Source organism: Cynocephalus volans, chromosome 9, assembly GCF_027409185.1.
Source record: "Cynocephalus volans isolate mCynVol1 chromosome 9, mCynVol1.pri, whole genome shotgun sequence".
Taxonomy (NCBI): domain Eukaryota; kingdom Metazoa; phylum Chordata; class Mammalia; order Dermoptera; family Cynocephalidae; genus Cynocephalus; species Cynocephalus volans.
The window spans coordinates 71,474,928-71,487,317 of NC_084468.1; the positions used below are offsets into that span (position 1 = coordinate 71,474,928).

The 12,390-nt window shown below is 39.7% G+C and overlaps 1 pseudogene; it reads left to right on the top strand.

Annotated features, from left to right (window-relative positions):
* The first annotated feature begins 6,216 nt into the window (after window positions 1–6,216).
* Window positions 6,217–7,146, top strand: LOC134386425 (large ribosomal subunit protein eL6-like; annotated as a pseudogene).
* The last annotated feature ends 5,244 nt before the right edge of the window (window positions 7,147–12,390 follow it).

Genomic DNA, 12,390 nt, shown 5'->3' on the forward strand with positions numbered 1-12,390 from the left:
TAGAAACTAATGTAAAGGAATCTACTTCCTATTGAGACCAATAGGACCCTGAAAGGAGTACTGAGAGGAACATTTAGAGTTCTCAAATGCTGTCACGATCGAAAAATAAAACCAGAAATAAAGGAATTAAATATTCATCTAAAAAATGTAGAAAAAGAAATCAGGAGATTGGAATTAATAAAGGTGAAATTGGAATTAATGACATAGAAAAATAACAGAAAGGGTAAAGAAAAGTAGGAGGGATAAATAAGTCAAAACTACTGAAAATAACTCCAAAAGTTTACTGAATAGACTAAAACATAGACGAAGAACTTGTGGGTTTAAAAAGGGGGAAAAAAGACAAAAAATAGAAGAGATTAGGAGTGGGAAAAGAGTCACAAACATAGGTACAAAAGAGATTAAAAGATTCAAGAGACTCACTACAGGCAATTCTACGGCAGTGACTATGAAAATCTATAGGAAATGTATGATTTCCTGGCAAAACACGTTATTAAAATTGACCCAAGACTGAACAATTTTTACAGAATTGTAGGAATTGACCAATTATTATAGAAGTAATGGCAAGGTGATTGAAGGTTTACTACTGAAAAGACCTTAGGGCAGATGGCCTCCCAGCTAAGTTTTAATTTACCTCTTAAAGGTCTGATAATTCCATTGTTAAATTATTTAAACCCTTGCTACTCAAAATGTGTCCAAAGACTGGTAGCATCAGCATCACCTGGGGACCGGTTAGAAAGGCAGGTTTAGCTACTCCAAGCCATAGAAAAATCTTTTAAATGCATGTTTTGAAGCCAATATAATTTTAATACCAAAACTTTTAAAAAGTATAGATTAATAATTATTAATATAAATTATAATGATAGATTCATGTCACTTATTTTTTAGAGGTAAAAAGTATAAGTACAATATTAACTTATAGATGTCTTCATTATATCAAAAGAATAAAAGACGATAATGATGATGATGGAGGAGGGAGGGGGAGGGGAGGATTTGGTAAATGAATCAACTACATTGTATATTAATAAAATTAAATTAAATTTTAAAAAACTCACTATAAAAAATAATAAAAGAAATGTGTTAAAAGGCAAAACAAACAAAAAACCCCACAAAAGTATAAAAGACAATAAATAAGCAAATTTTATTCCACAACTGCAAGAGAGGTTCAATGTCCAAATCTTATTAACACAATACATCACATCAATAAACTAAGGAAGAGAACACATCAGTAGATGTTCAGATGATAATTGCTCAATTCAGCAGCCATTCCTAACAAAAATTCTAAGTACAGAATTAAATTATTTAAATAGACAAAACAGCATTTACCAAAACCCAATAACAAAAATTATCTTTTTTGGGGGGTCTTTTTTGTGACCGGCCGCACCGCGCTCAGCCAGTGAGCGCACCGGCCATCCCTATATAGGATCCGAAACGGCCGCAGGAGCGCTGCTGTGCTCCCAGCGCCGCACTCTCCCAAGTGCGCCACGGGATCGGCCCACAAAAATTATCTTAAGCACAGAAACAGTAAAAGCATTTCCATTTTAGCCAAGAAATGGACAGATACCTGTATCACCCTTATTATTTAACATTATTTAGATATTTTAGCACATTCAATAAGACAAAAAAAAATGAAGTAATGAGCATAAACATTAGAAAAGAAATAAAACATGTCTTTAGATCGGGTTGTATATTTAGAAAATCGGGGATAATTCAGAAGAAAAAACAATCATAGACATATTAAGAGAGTGTGATAAGATGGATGGATGCCAGGTAATTATACAGAAAACAGTTGCTTTTTTCTACTCCAATAAGAACCAATTAAAAATAAAAATGGGAACATATTTTTCCATATATAATATTGACAAAAACCATAAGTTACATAGGAATAAAGCTAACAAGAGAGTAACAGAAAAATAGAGAAGAAAAACTTACTACCTTATTCAGAGACAAAAAAGAGGATCTGAATAGCTGGAAAGGTTTTGCATATTTTTGGATGGGAAATTTTATGTCATGAGAAAATTAATTCTCTTAGGATTGAGTTCATGCAGTTTCCATTACAAGAAAAACAAGATTTTTTTCTTGAAATTGAACAAAATGATCATACAATTCACTAGGACAAATAAATGCCCAATATTAGTGAAGAAAACCATGAAAAAGAAAAGCAGTAAGGGGAGATTTGCCCTACCAGGTAATCAGAAACTAAAGCCACAGTAATCAAATCAATCCAGTATGAGCACAGAGTTAGCTCCCAATGAGATGTTGATATAGGACAAATGTGATAGTTTAATTCAGGGGAAAAGAGATGGACCATTTAACAAACAACTGACTTTTTCTGGAAGAAAATCAAAACAGACACCATCTTATACCATATATGAAAATGAACTGCAGATGAATTAAAGGCTTAGATATGATTTTTTAAAATCTAGGCAAGAAATCTAGCAACTACATGGACAATAGAAGCCTAGAAGCTATAAAAGTAAACATAGCCATATTTGAAGAAAATTTTAAAATTTTTAAAAATTAAGACAAAACCTATCATAAACAAAATCAAAAACGACAGACCTGAAAATATTAATTAAGCATATGATAGAAAAGAGGTTGTTTTTTTTTAATATAGAAAGAGCTCTTACAAATTGATAAGAAAAATGATCAGCCCAACAGAAACAGGCAACCAATATGAATTGGTGATATAGAGAAGAGCAAATCCAAAGACCCACAAACATATGAAAAGACACTTAATAAATTCACTAGTTAGTGAAATGCATGCCAAATTAACAATAAGATATTACTTGATAACCATCAGATTGGCAAAAGTTAAAAGGAGTCATATTGTCACTTGCTAGTGGGATATTAGAAAAGTGTTGTCATACCTATTGGTGAAAACATGAAGTGTTACAGCCTTTCTGAAAGGTAATGTAGCCTTAATAAGTTAATATTTGAAATGCTTAAAACAGTGTCTCTGACATAATGTATTAGTCAGTTTTCTGTTGCTTATAACAAAATGCCTGAAACCAGGTAATTTATAAAGAAATGAGATTTATTTGTTACAATTTGGGAGGCTGGAAAATCCAAGGTCAAGGGGCGCATTTGGTGAGGGCTTTCTTGGTGGGGAATACAGAGTCCTGTGGTGACGTAGGCAATTACATGGCCAGGGCTGAGCAAGAGCATTTCCAGATGCTTTCTTCCTCTCCTTAAAAAGCCTCTAGTCTACTCTCTGATAACACTGTAAACCATTAACCCATCAATCAATGAATGGATTAATCTAAGAGTCATGATGGTATAGCTCTCACAATCCAACCACCTCATAAAGGCCCCACCTTTCAAATATCATATTGGGGATTAGATCCAACATGAGCTTTGGAAGGGGCAAACGTTCAAACCATAGTGCATAATAAATTCTATGTACATTTTTTTTCTGTTAAAAAAGGGAAACTTCCCTGAAAAATAAAATACATATACCTTTGACTCAACAATATCACTCCCAGGAATCTATCCCTTTGGTACAGACATACACGCAAATACGTTTATTATAGCATTGTCTATAGTGGCTGGGAACTAGAAACAAAATGAATGTCCATCAAAGGAAATGAATAAATAAACCATGATACATCCACACTATAAAAACTAATATGCCCTTCAAGAACAAATTAGAAGTTCTAACAAATGACTTGCTGGGATTTTCACCACGGACTTTTGAGTGGGAAAAGCAAGATGCAGAAAGTAGCTATTATATTACTTTTGTAAAATTGTGACTAAAAAGCTACGTATGTGTGTGAATCTATGAATATGTAAATCTGTACATAGGACTGTCTAGGTAAGAGAAACATATGGGAAGACACATGAAGTTCTTAACATGACTTACCTGGGGTGGAGATGGAGAGTAAGATGTTGCCATGAAGGGAGATAGAGGGGAGGGGTGAAATAAAAAGTATCCTGATAAAAATAGCATGTATGATGTGATTCCTTTTATGTACAATTATATAAAGATGTATGAAGATATACTGAGATACCATCAAAATGTTAGTAAGGTTTATTTCAGGTGGTGAGAGTTCAGGCGATCTGAAGGTTTTGGGGAGTGGATGATGAACCATATTTTAGGATTGTAGCTGGCTGTGTTCAGTCCACATTTACTCAGGAGGATTAATGGGGTGCATCCACAAGAATCTATTATCATGAGGACTCAAGGAACCCCTGGGAAATAACTCATCTCAAGAGAAAAAAGAATCAGGGATCATAGGTTGAGGTCAAGACATACATGCAAATATGTTTATTATAGCATTGTTTATTGTGGCTGATAGAGAAACAAAGTGAATGTCAGTCAAAGGAAATGTATAAAATGATACATCCACACTATGAACAATAATATGTCCTTCAAGAACAAGTTAGAAGTTCTAACAGATGACTTGATGGGATTTTTACCATGAACTATTGAACGGGAAAAGCAAGATCAAAGTAGGAGGAGAGGAAAAATTCCGGGTACATAGCGTCTGTCTCGCAAGCTAACTGATGCCCAGTCCAGCCTCAGTCCATGCCTGTGTTCTAGGGAGGGGAATCTTTTAAAAAAAACCAAGTGAAGCCAGAGGGTTGTCATATATTAGCTCATTCATTCATTCAACAAATAATTACTAAGAGCCTGCTATGTGCTCAGCACTGTTCTGAAGTCCGGGGATACAGCAGTGAACCAAAACAGACAAAAGTCCCTGCCTCCATGGAGCTTACACTCTAGCCCTTGCCTCCCTCCTCAGTTGTAAGGGCCCCTTGTCAGGCTGGATCACAGACCCCTCTGCTCCGTCCTGTGCAGGTCCTGAGTCAGGTAAGCGAAAGAAAAACCCAGAAGCCTCAGCAAAGCGGACATGCTTTATTTTTAGACTAAAGCTCTGCCCACCAGCGGTTCAGAGCCGCTACCTTCCATACCAAAACACACACAAACTGCAATGAGCCGAAAGGGTACCCAGGCACGCATGCGTACTAACTCTACTCCCACGCAACTTGTTTACAAAGGATGTGCTGAGCCAGACTCAGTCTGAGCACAGGTGAGGGGCCTGACCACGCCGACTCCACTCACACCCCTCAAGCACAGAAAGCATGTCTGTCTTTTTATCCCAGTTCCTAGAAAAGCTTCTGACACATGTGACGTGCTTAATCCATATTTATATAATGATACAGCACGTTCAACTTTATATCCCGACCTCTGGATGTTTGTGGATATGTCTGATCTTCCCTTCTGCCTGTAAACTCCTTGAGAGGAAGATGATACCTTACACATAGTAGAAGCAACAAACATGTGTTGCTTGACAGGTGTGAGGAAAGGTTGACATGGAACGGAAATGGAAATGGAGATGAAACGGGAGAGGTAGAGGCACAAGTCTTGGTTAAGGGATCCTCAGTGGATTTGGTCTCTCCAGAAGCCGGTGGAGGGGGTGGTAGTGAGAGAATGAGAAGAAGAGGATGAATTCAAGGCTTTGGCCCCAGCTGGCTGGCAGAACACCACCATTAGGGTGAATGTAACCAACTTTAAAAGCAAAACTGCTTTTTGTAGAAGACGAATAGTTTTAGATATTTTATTTAGGGGACATTATTGGGATGTCCAGGTGGAAATATCTAGTAGCTAATGTGAAACCTTCGTCTGAAAATAAGTTAGTTTTCTGTCGTGGGGAGAGTTTGAGGTCATGACAGTGAGTGAAAGCCTGGGTCGGGCTAGTAGTGATATGTACTGACATGTGGCTCTGGGCATGCCATTAACAGCTCTAGACCCTGCGTCCTCAATTACACGAAGGGCTAATAATGCCTGTACTGCCCCACACAGAGTATCAGGATGACGTGATGCATGTAGAAGTGGTTACTGAATCACTAAGCACTATGCAAGTGAAGAACTTTGATGCAGGACGGAGCTGACGAGGATCGGACAGCACTGGGGTTACGGCCTTGCCCTCAGCAGTCGCCTGCTCGTCCTGACCCGTGGCCCAATGCCTCCAGCACTGGCTGTCATTGCAGGTTTACCCTTGTTACGGTGATGATTTGATCCCCACCTCTCTCCCCTCTCTCAGGGGCACCCCCAGTAGGCAGGCTCCTCCTCCATTTTGCTGGGTGCAATGTTCATTAGTGAATAAAGGAGAGAGAAGCGGGCAGCAGGAGGGCTGAGTCAGGGACGGAGGAAGACAAAGTCACAGCCGGAGACAAAACTACAGAGAACTCTTTAAAAAGGAGGTGAGGAGTTCTCTTTCCCGTCTTGCAAGATGACGGGTGAAAAAGCTAAGGAGCCGGATGCTAAGGAGAAGAAACCTGAAGCCAAGAAGGCTGATGGCGGTGGCAAGGTTAAAAAGGCTAACCTCAAGGCTAAAAAGCCTAGAAGGGGAAGCCCCACTGCAGCCGAAATCCTGTCCTCGTTAGAGGAACTGGCAGATATTCCCGATCTGCTATGTATTCCAGAAAGGCCATGCACAAGAGGAAATACTCAGCGAATAAGTCCAGGATTGAAAAGAAGAAGAAGGAGAAGGTTCCTGCTACTATCACAAAACCAGTTGGTGGTGACAAGAATGGTGGTACCCGGGTGGTTAAACTTCGCAAAATGCCTAGATATTATCCTACTGAAGATGTTCCTCGAAAGCTGTTGAGCCACGGCAAAAAGCCTTTCAGTCAGCACGTGAGAAGACTGCGAGCTAGCATCACTCCAGGGACCATTCTGATCATCCTCACTGGGCGCCACAGAGGCAAGAGGGTGGTTTTCTAGAAGCAGCTGAGCAGTGGGATGCTACTTGTGACTGGACCTCTGGTCCTCAATCGGGTTCCTCTGCGTAGAACACACCAGAAATTGGTCATCGCCACCTCTACAAAAATTGATATCAGCCATGTAAAAATACCAAAACATCTCACTGATGCGTACTTTAAGAAGAAGGAGCTGCGGAAGCCTAGACACCAGGAAGGTGAGATCTTCGACACAGAAAAAGAGAAGTACGAGATTACAGAGCAGGGCAAGGCAGATCAGAAAGCTGTGGACTCGCACATTTTACCAAAAATCAAAGCTGTTCCTCAGCTCCAAGGCTACCTGCGATCTCTGTTTGCCCTGACAAATGGAATTTATCCTCACAAATTGGTGTTCTAAATTTCTTACCAAGAACCAAATTAAATAACTGATACATTTCAAAAAAAAAAAAAAAAAAGGAGGTGAGGCCAGCAACATTGACTGCTTTGAAAAGCAAAAGTGAATGAGGAATTTGAAAAAGCCCCGGATTAACTAGAAGGTCACTACCTGAAATGACGGTTTAAATATGACAAATGGCAAAGGTGTTGGATAAACATCATCTCTGGATTTCTAAAGAAAGTAAATGTACGGGTTTTTTCATTGTTGTTTTTGCTGGCCCGTACAGGGATCTAAGCCTGGACCTCGGTGTTACCAGCACTACACTCCAACCAACTGAGCTAACAGGCCAGGCAGTAAATGTAAATATTTAAAACCCATCCTAAATCCGTTGGGCATTGAACTCTAGGTAACTTTGCCCTTGTGAAGCAAGAATACAAAAGGCTTGTGAACTCAGCAGAGTAACTTGAATGGAACTGTAGAGCTCAGGAGCCAAAAGCAGGTGTGTATTCTGTAGTTGTTGCTGAAGAAGTTCTTCACTAGGCAGGCCTTTGTTCAAAACCCAAGCACCGCAATGAATCTCAGTTCAATTACTTTGATTTGCCTCTGGAGAAAAATCAGAGTTAGCTGGGGTCCATGTACTTTGTGCAAGCATTTGATAACTTCCATGTATTAGTTCATAGTGCAGGCACTCATTTTCTAAGCTGTTTTCAACTTCGCAATATGAAATATTTGGAACATATTTTGTCTGTGCTTATGTCTATAAGAATTCTAAAGGTGATAAGTTCATCTCCAAGCTTTCTGTACAATCTGTCATTAAATAAAATGCAGTATCTTTATCCCATGGTGATTTCAACCTCTTTTTTCAGTGGGTGATAGATACTTCAATTGCTACATTTTTTTTCTTTTTTTTAAAATTTATTTTATTTATTGAATCAAAATTGATTATACATATTTTTGGGGTTCAACACTGAGATACGCGATTGCCACATTTTTAAAAAATTGTGGAAATATACACATAACACAAAAGTTATCTCCTAACCACTTTTAAGAGTATTGTTCAGTAGTGTTAAGTATATTTATATTGTTGTGCCACCAACCTCCAGAACTTTTTCATCTTGCAGAACTGCAACTCTATACCCATTAAGCAACAACTCCTCATTTCCTCCTTCCCCCAACCCCTGACAACCACCCTTATGGTTGCTTTTTTTTTTACTGGACTGTGTATTAGTTCTTTGTGGGAACTCTGCACAGCAATGCACGGTATAGCATGACAAGAATGGGCTGAGCAAGAGAGAGCTAACTTTCTCACTTGCTCTCCTTATAAAGCCATCAGAATCATGCCCATTACTCCATGAACAGATCAATCCATTCACAGGGGCACAGTCCTCAATCTAATCACCCCGCCTTTCAAATACCATAATTGGATTTCCCACCCTCTTAACACTCTCACATGGGGGTCAAGTTTCCAACACATGAACTTTTGGGAGACAAATTAAACCCATAGCAGACTGGTTCCTAGAAGCTCCACCTGGGTGGGTGACCTTAACATCCCTGGAAAATCAGAATCTAGAGTCATTAGGTACCCACAGAAATTAGGGTGGTCATTTGGCTAATCCACAGAATCAGTGATTTGATATAACCCTAAACAAAGAAGAAACAAAATTCAGGGGTGGATTCATAAACACCAAAAGATGGACAGAGTTTGGATACAGGTAAAGTAATTTAATTCATGGGAATAAGTCCAATACCTTGACCATAAAAGTATGGGCAGTTCAACAGCTAGAGGAAATGTAGGGATGATTTAGATCAGGTGGTCATTCAATCAGTAAATATGTATTGAAACGCCTAGGCTGACCCTGGCTAGGATTTGGCCCTTGACAAAAAGTTAACCAGGATTCCTGGTACCACAGCACTAGCAGTCATGTAGTCTAGCAAGATAAGGCAGATAATAAATGTGTTTATTTGCTGCTGCTTCCACAATTTTCTACATACATATGTAAACTGACTTTGGAGGACGGAGATATAGATGTCGATATTTTCAATTATTAAATGACTCTTTTTGCACAACACAGTTCTTTAATAGTTTAATGCTAAAATGTTTACCACTTAAATGAATTTGGTTTATGTGCACTGAATGTCTACTAAGCACTTACAAATCTATAATCTCATTTATTCCTTAGAAATGCCTTGGGGGAGGATATTATTATCATCTTTATTTTGCAGATGAAGAAATAGAATATCAGAGAGGTCGAATAACTTTTCCAGAGTCACAAAGCTAATTAATGACATAGTTAGGATGGGACTCAGGTTAAATTTGGGGATCCTTTTTATTTCCCCATAAAAATCACAACTAGAAAGTTGGCAGTTTGTCATAGATGCACACGTTTATTGAGCACTTACTGTGCAAGGCATTTGGAATGCCGTAGAGAGTGTTATCCAAGAAAATCAGTCCCTTACTGACATCATATCCCTGACATGGTGAGAAAAGACAGATAATCACAAAGAACTGCAGGACTACAAGTATGCTATGTATTGCAAAGGGGTGTTTGGGGAGAATAAAACACAGGAACCCCATCTAGGTTAGGGTGGGGGTGGTAGAAGGTGTGACAGGCAAGAAACTTTCTTCTGAAAACAAAGCTTTAGGACCCTGCCCTTAATTGCCATTGTCTGCAGCCAGACGCATTCAGGTTTGTTTTGTTCAGTGGGAGGATTTGGTTTCTGCACAGATGGGTTCAGTTGAATGTGGGTAGAAAGTGTGAGCCCCACCCAGACCAGGTGAAGCTAGCTTTGGTATTTGCATAGCCTGTGAATACACACCCTATGAAGTTTCTGCACTCACTTTGGAGCAAAAGTTAGAATTAGCACTTGGGCAGAGAAATAACACCTGACCTATCACTTATCCTGTTAGTGCTATTTGAAGCAAGCTGAGGGACAAATATTGTCATCTTTGTGAGAAAAAAAAAAGTGTTGTTTGACTTGATGCTAATCTTGAGGAAATGATGACTAAATTGCTCTCTACCCCTAAATTGACACAGTCATGGAGAAAGTTGACAGGAAAGTGCTAACAAGAAACAATTGAAATGTTAACAGTAACATGGGAAAAAACCCACTTCTCCTTTAATACGAAACAAGGGAACACAATTCTTCAGTTAAGTGCATGGTGTACCTGTTTGTTAATTAGCTGGTGTTAATTTTAATGAGCTACATGAACTTAAACTATGGTCACTGAATGTCGTCAGATCCAGAATGTACAACATGTTCTGGGGATCACTGTACTGACCACGTGGTTATAGACACAGCAAAGACTTTCTTCTTGCTGCTCTTCTGCAGCTTACACTCTAAGTAGAGGAAACGTGTTGTGTAGAGAAAAACGTGTTGAGTAGAGGAAACGTGTTTTCTACACTTTCCGGGACTGTCCCATTTCAGATATTCAGTTTTTCGTCAAACTACAGCTTCTTGGAGACAAAGGACTGCCTAATCTCATGTGTCACTGTATATCTGTCTCCAACAGAGTGTTTGCATGTTGTATATACTCAACAGATGAATTGTGTATCTGGCAATATAGATAGCATAGTCACCACAATTGTGAGAGATGTTAGACTGTCAGTGGAGAGTCACCGTTCATCCATTTATTATTAATTTATTGATATACTGAATAACAGTTATTGAGTGCCTATTCTGTGCCACACACTGTTGTAGATACTGGGGCTACAGAAGTGAATGAAACAGGCAAAAATTTCTGCCCTTGTGGAGCTTACATGAGGGAAACTGACAAATAAGAAAACTAAGTTAAGTATATGCCCTATTAGATAACAGAAAATATGGTAGTGGAAAATATGGAGAAATATACAGTAGGGAAGTATTGGAGTGAGACTTTCCAATTTTTGGTAGCGCAGGCAGGGAAAGTGAGATTTGTTCAGAAATCTGGAGGATACAGAGTGAGCCTGGAAGAGACCTGGGGAAGAGCGCTCCAGGCAGAGGAAATGCAAGCATGAGGGCCCTGAGGTGGGAACATGGTGGCACTTTCAAGGACGAGCCAAGAGGTCAGGGTGGCTTGGGTAGTGGGAACATGAGTGAGAGCAGCTGGAGATAACGGGGGGCAGATCATGTAGGGTTTCATAAGACTATTGCAATAGAGACCAGGCTCGACTCCGAATACAGCAAAGACAGTTGGGGATTTATAGCCAGGGAGAAAAGTGAGGGGGTCAGTGGACGGAAAATTACTAAGAGGATTTTAGGATCAAGGATCAAGGATCAAAGGTAGGGGGATTCTTACTAAACCAACTTAACAGGATTCTTGCTAAATGCAGGCCAAGGTAAACAGATATCAAGGGTGGGGGATTCTCTGTAAACTGACTTAGCAGGGCCCTGCTATACTTGGACTTGGCAAGGACAGGGGCCAAGGTCAAGGCCTAGTTGAGAAGGCGGCTCAATGGAGCCTGGCCAGAGTTTGGCCAAGGAGAGAGTCTTTGTCAAGTACTTGAGCTCTTGAGCTGGAATGACTAAACCTGGATTCTGATTCTGTGTCATCTTGCTCAATCTCTCTGTGCCAGTTAAATAGCGTTGATAATAATACCTATCTCATAGGAATATTGTGAGAAATCAGTGAGTTAAATATATAAATCACTTAGAACAGTGTCTGGTACAATGTAAGTTCTCAATAAATGTTTGCTGCTGTGGCTGCTGTTGCTTCTTGCTCTTGTTAACTTTTTTGACCACAGATCAAACATTCACAAGCAGAGGAAGTGATATTTGGTCTAAAGGCCTTCCTGAGTCTCAGCAGGGCCATTAACTTGGGTTATCCAAGGGAACTTGCCTGACTTATGTGAGGGTACTTCAAAAAGATAGTAGAAAAGTAGAATGAAAAGATAACCCAAATCTTTCCATGAACTTTTTGAAGTACGCTTGTATTGAGTCTTTGGCTTTCGCATTTGGCAGTGAGGTAATGGACTAGTGATACGCTCTGCGGGGTTCCTGAGAGTCAATGGAGGCAACTCTTGTGAAGTTGTAAAGTGCTATTCGAAGGGAAGGGCTGTGAAAGCCGCCACACCTGCCCTTATTTCACTTCCTGCTCCAACCCATGTTCTCACCACTACCCTCGTCCCTTCAGCCTCCAGACTAGGCTGGATTCCACCTTGAGACTCATTCTACTAGGCCTGTTCTGTGCCATTCACACCTGGCGGCTGCCCACATACCCATAACCACAATCTAGATTACATACGAGGCTGCCCTGATCCCTGTCCTCTTATATTTTCTTAGAGTTCTGAGATACTTGGACAGAAGGGGCTCCTTGGTAGCACATTGCCACATAA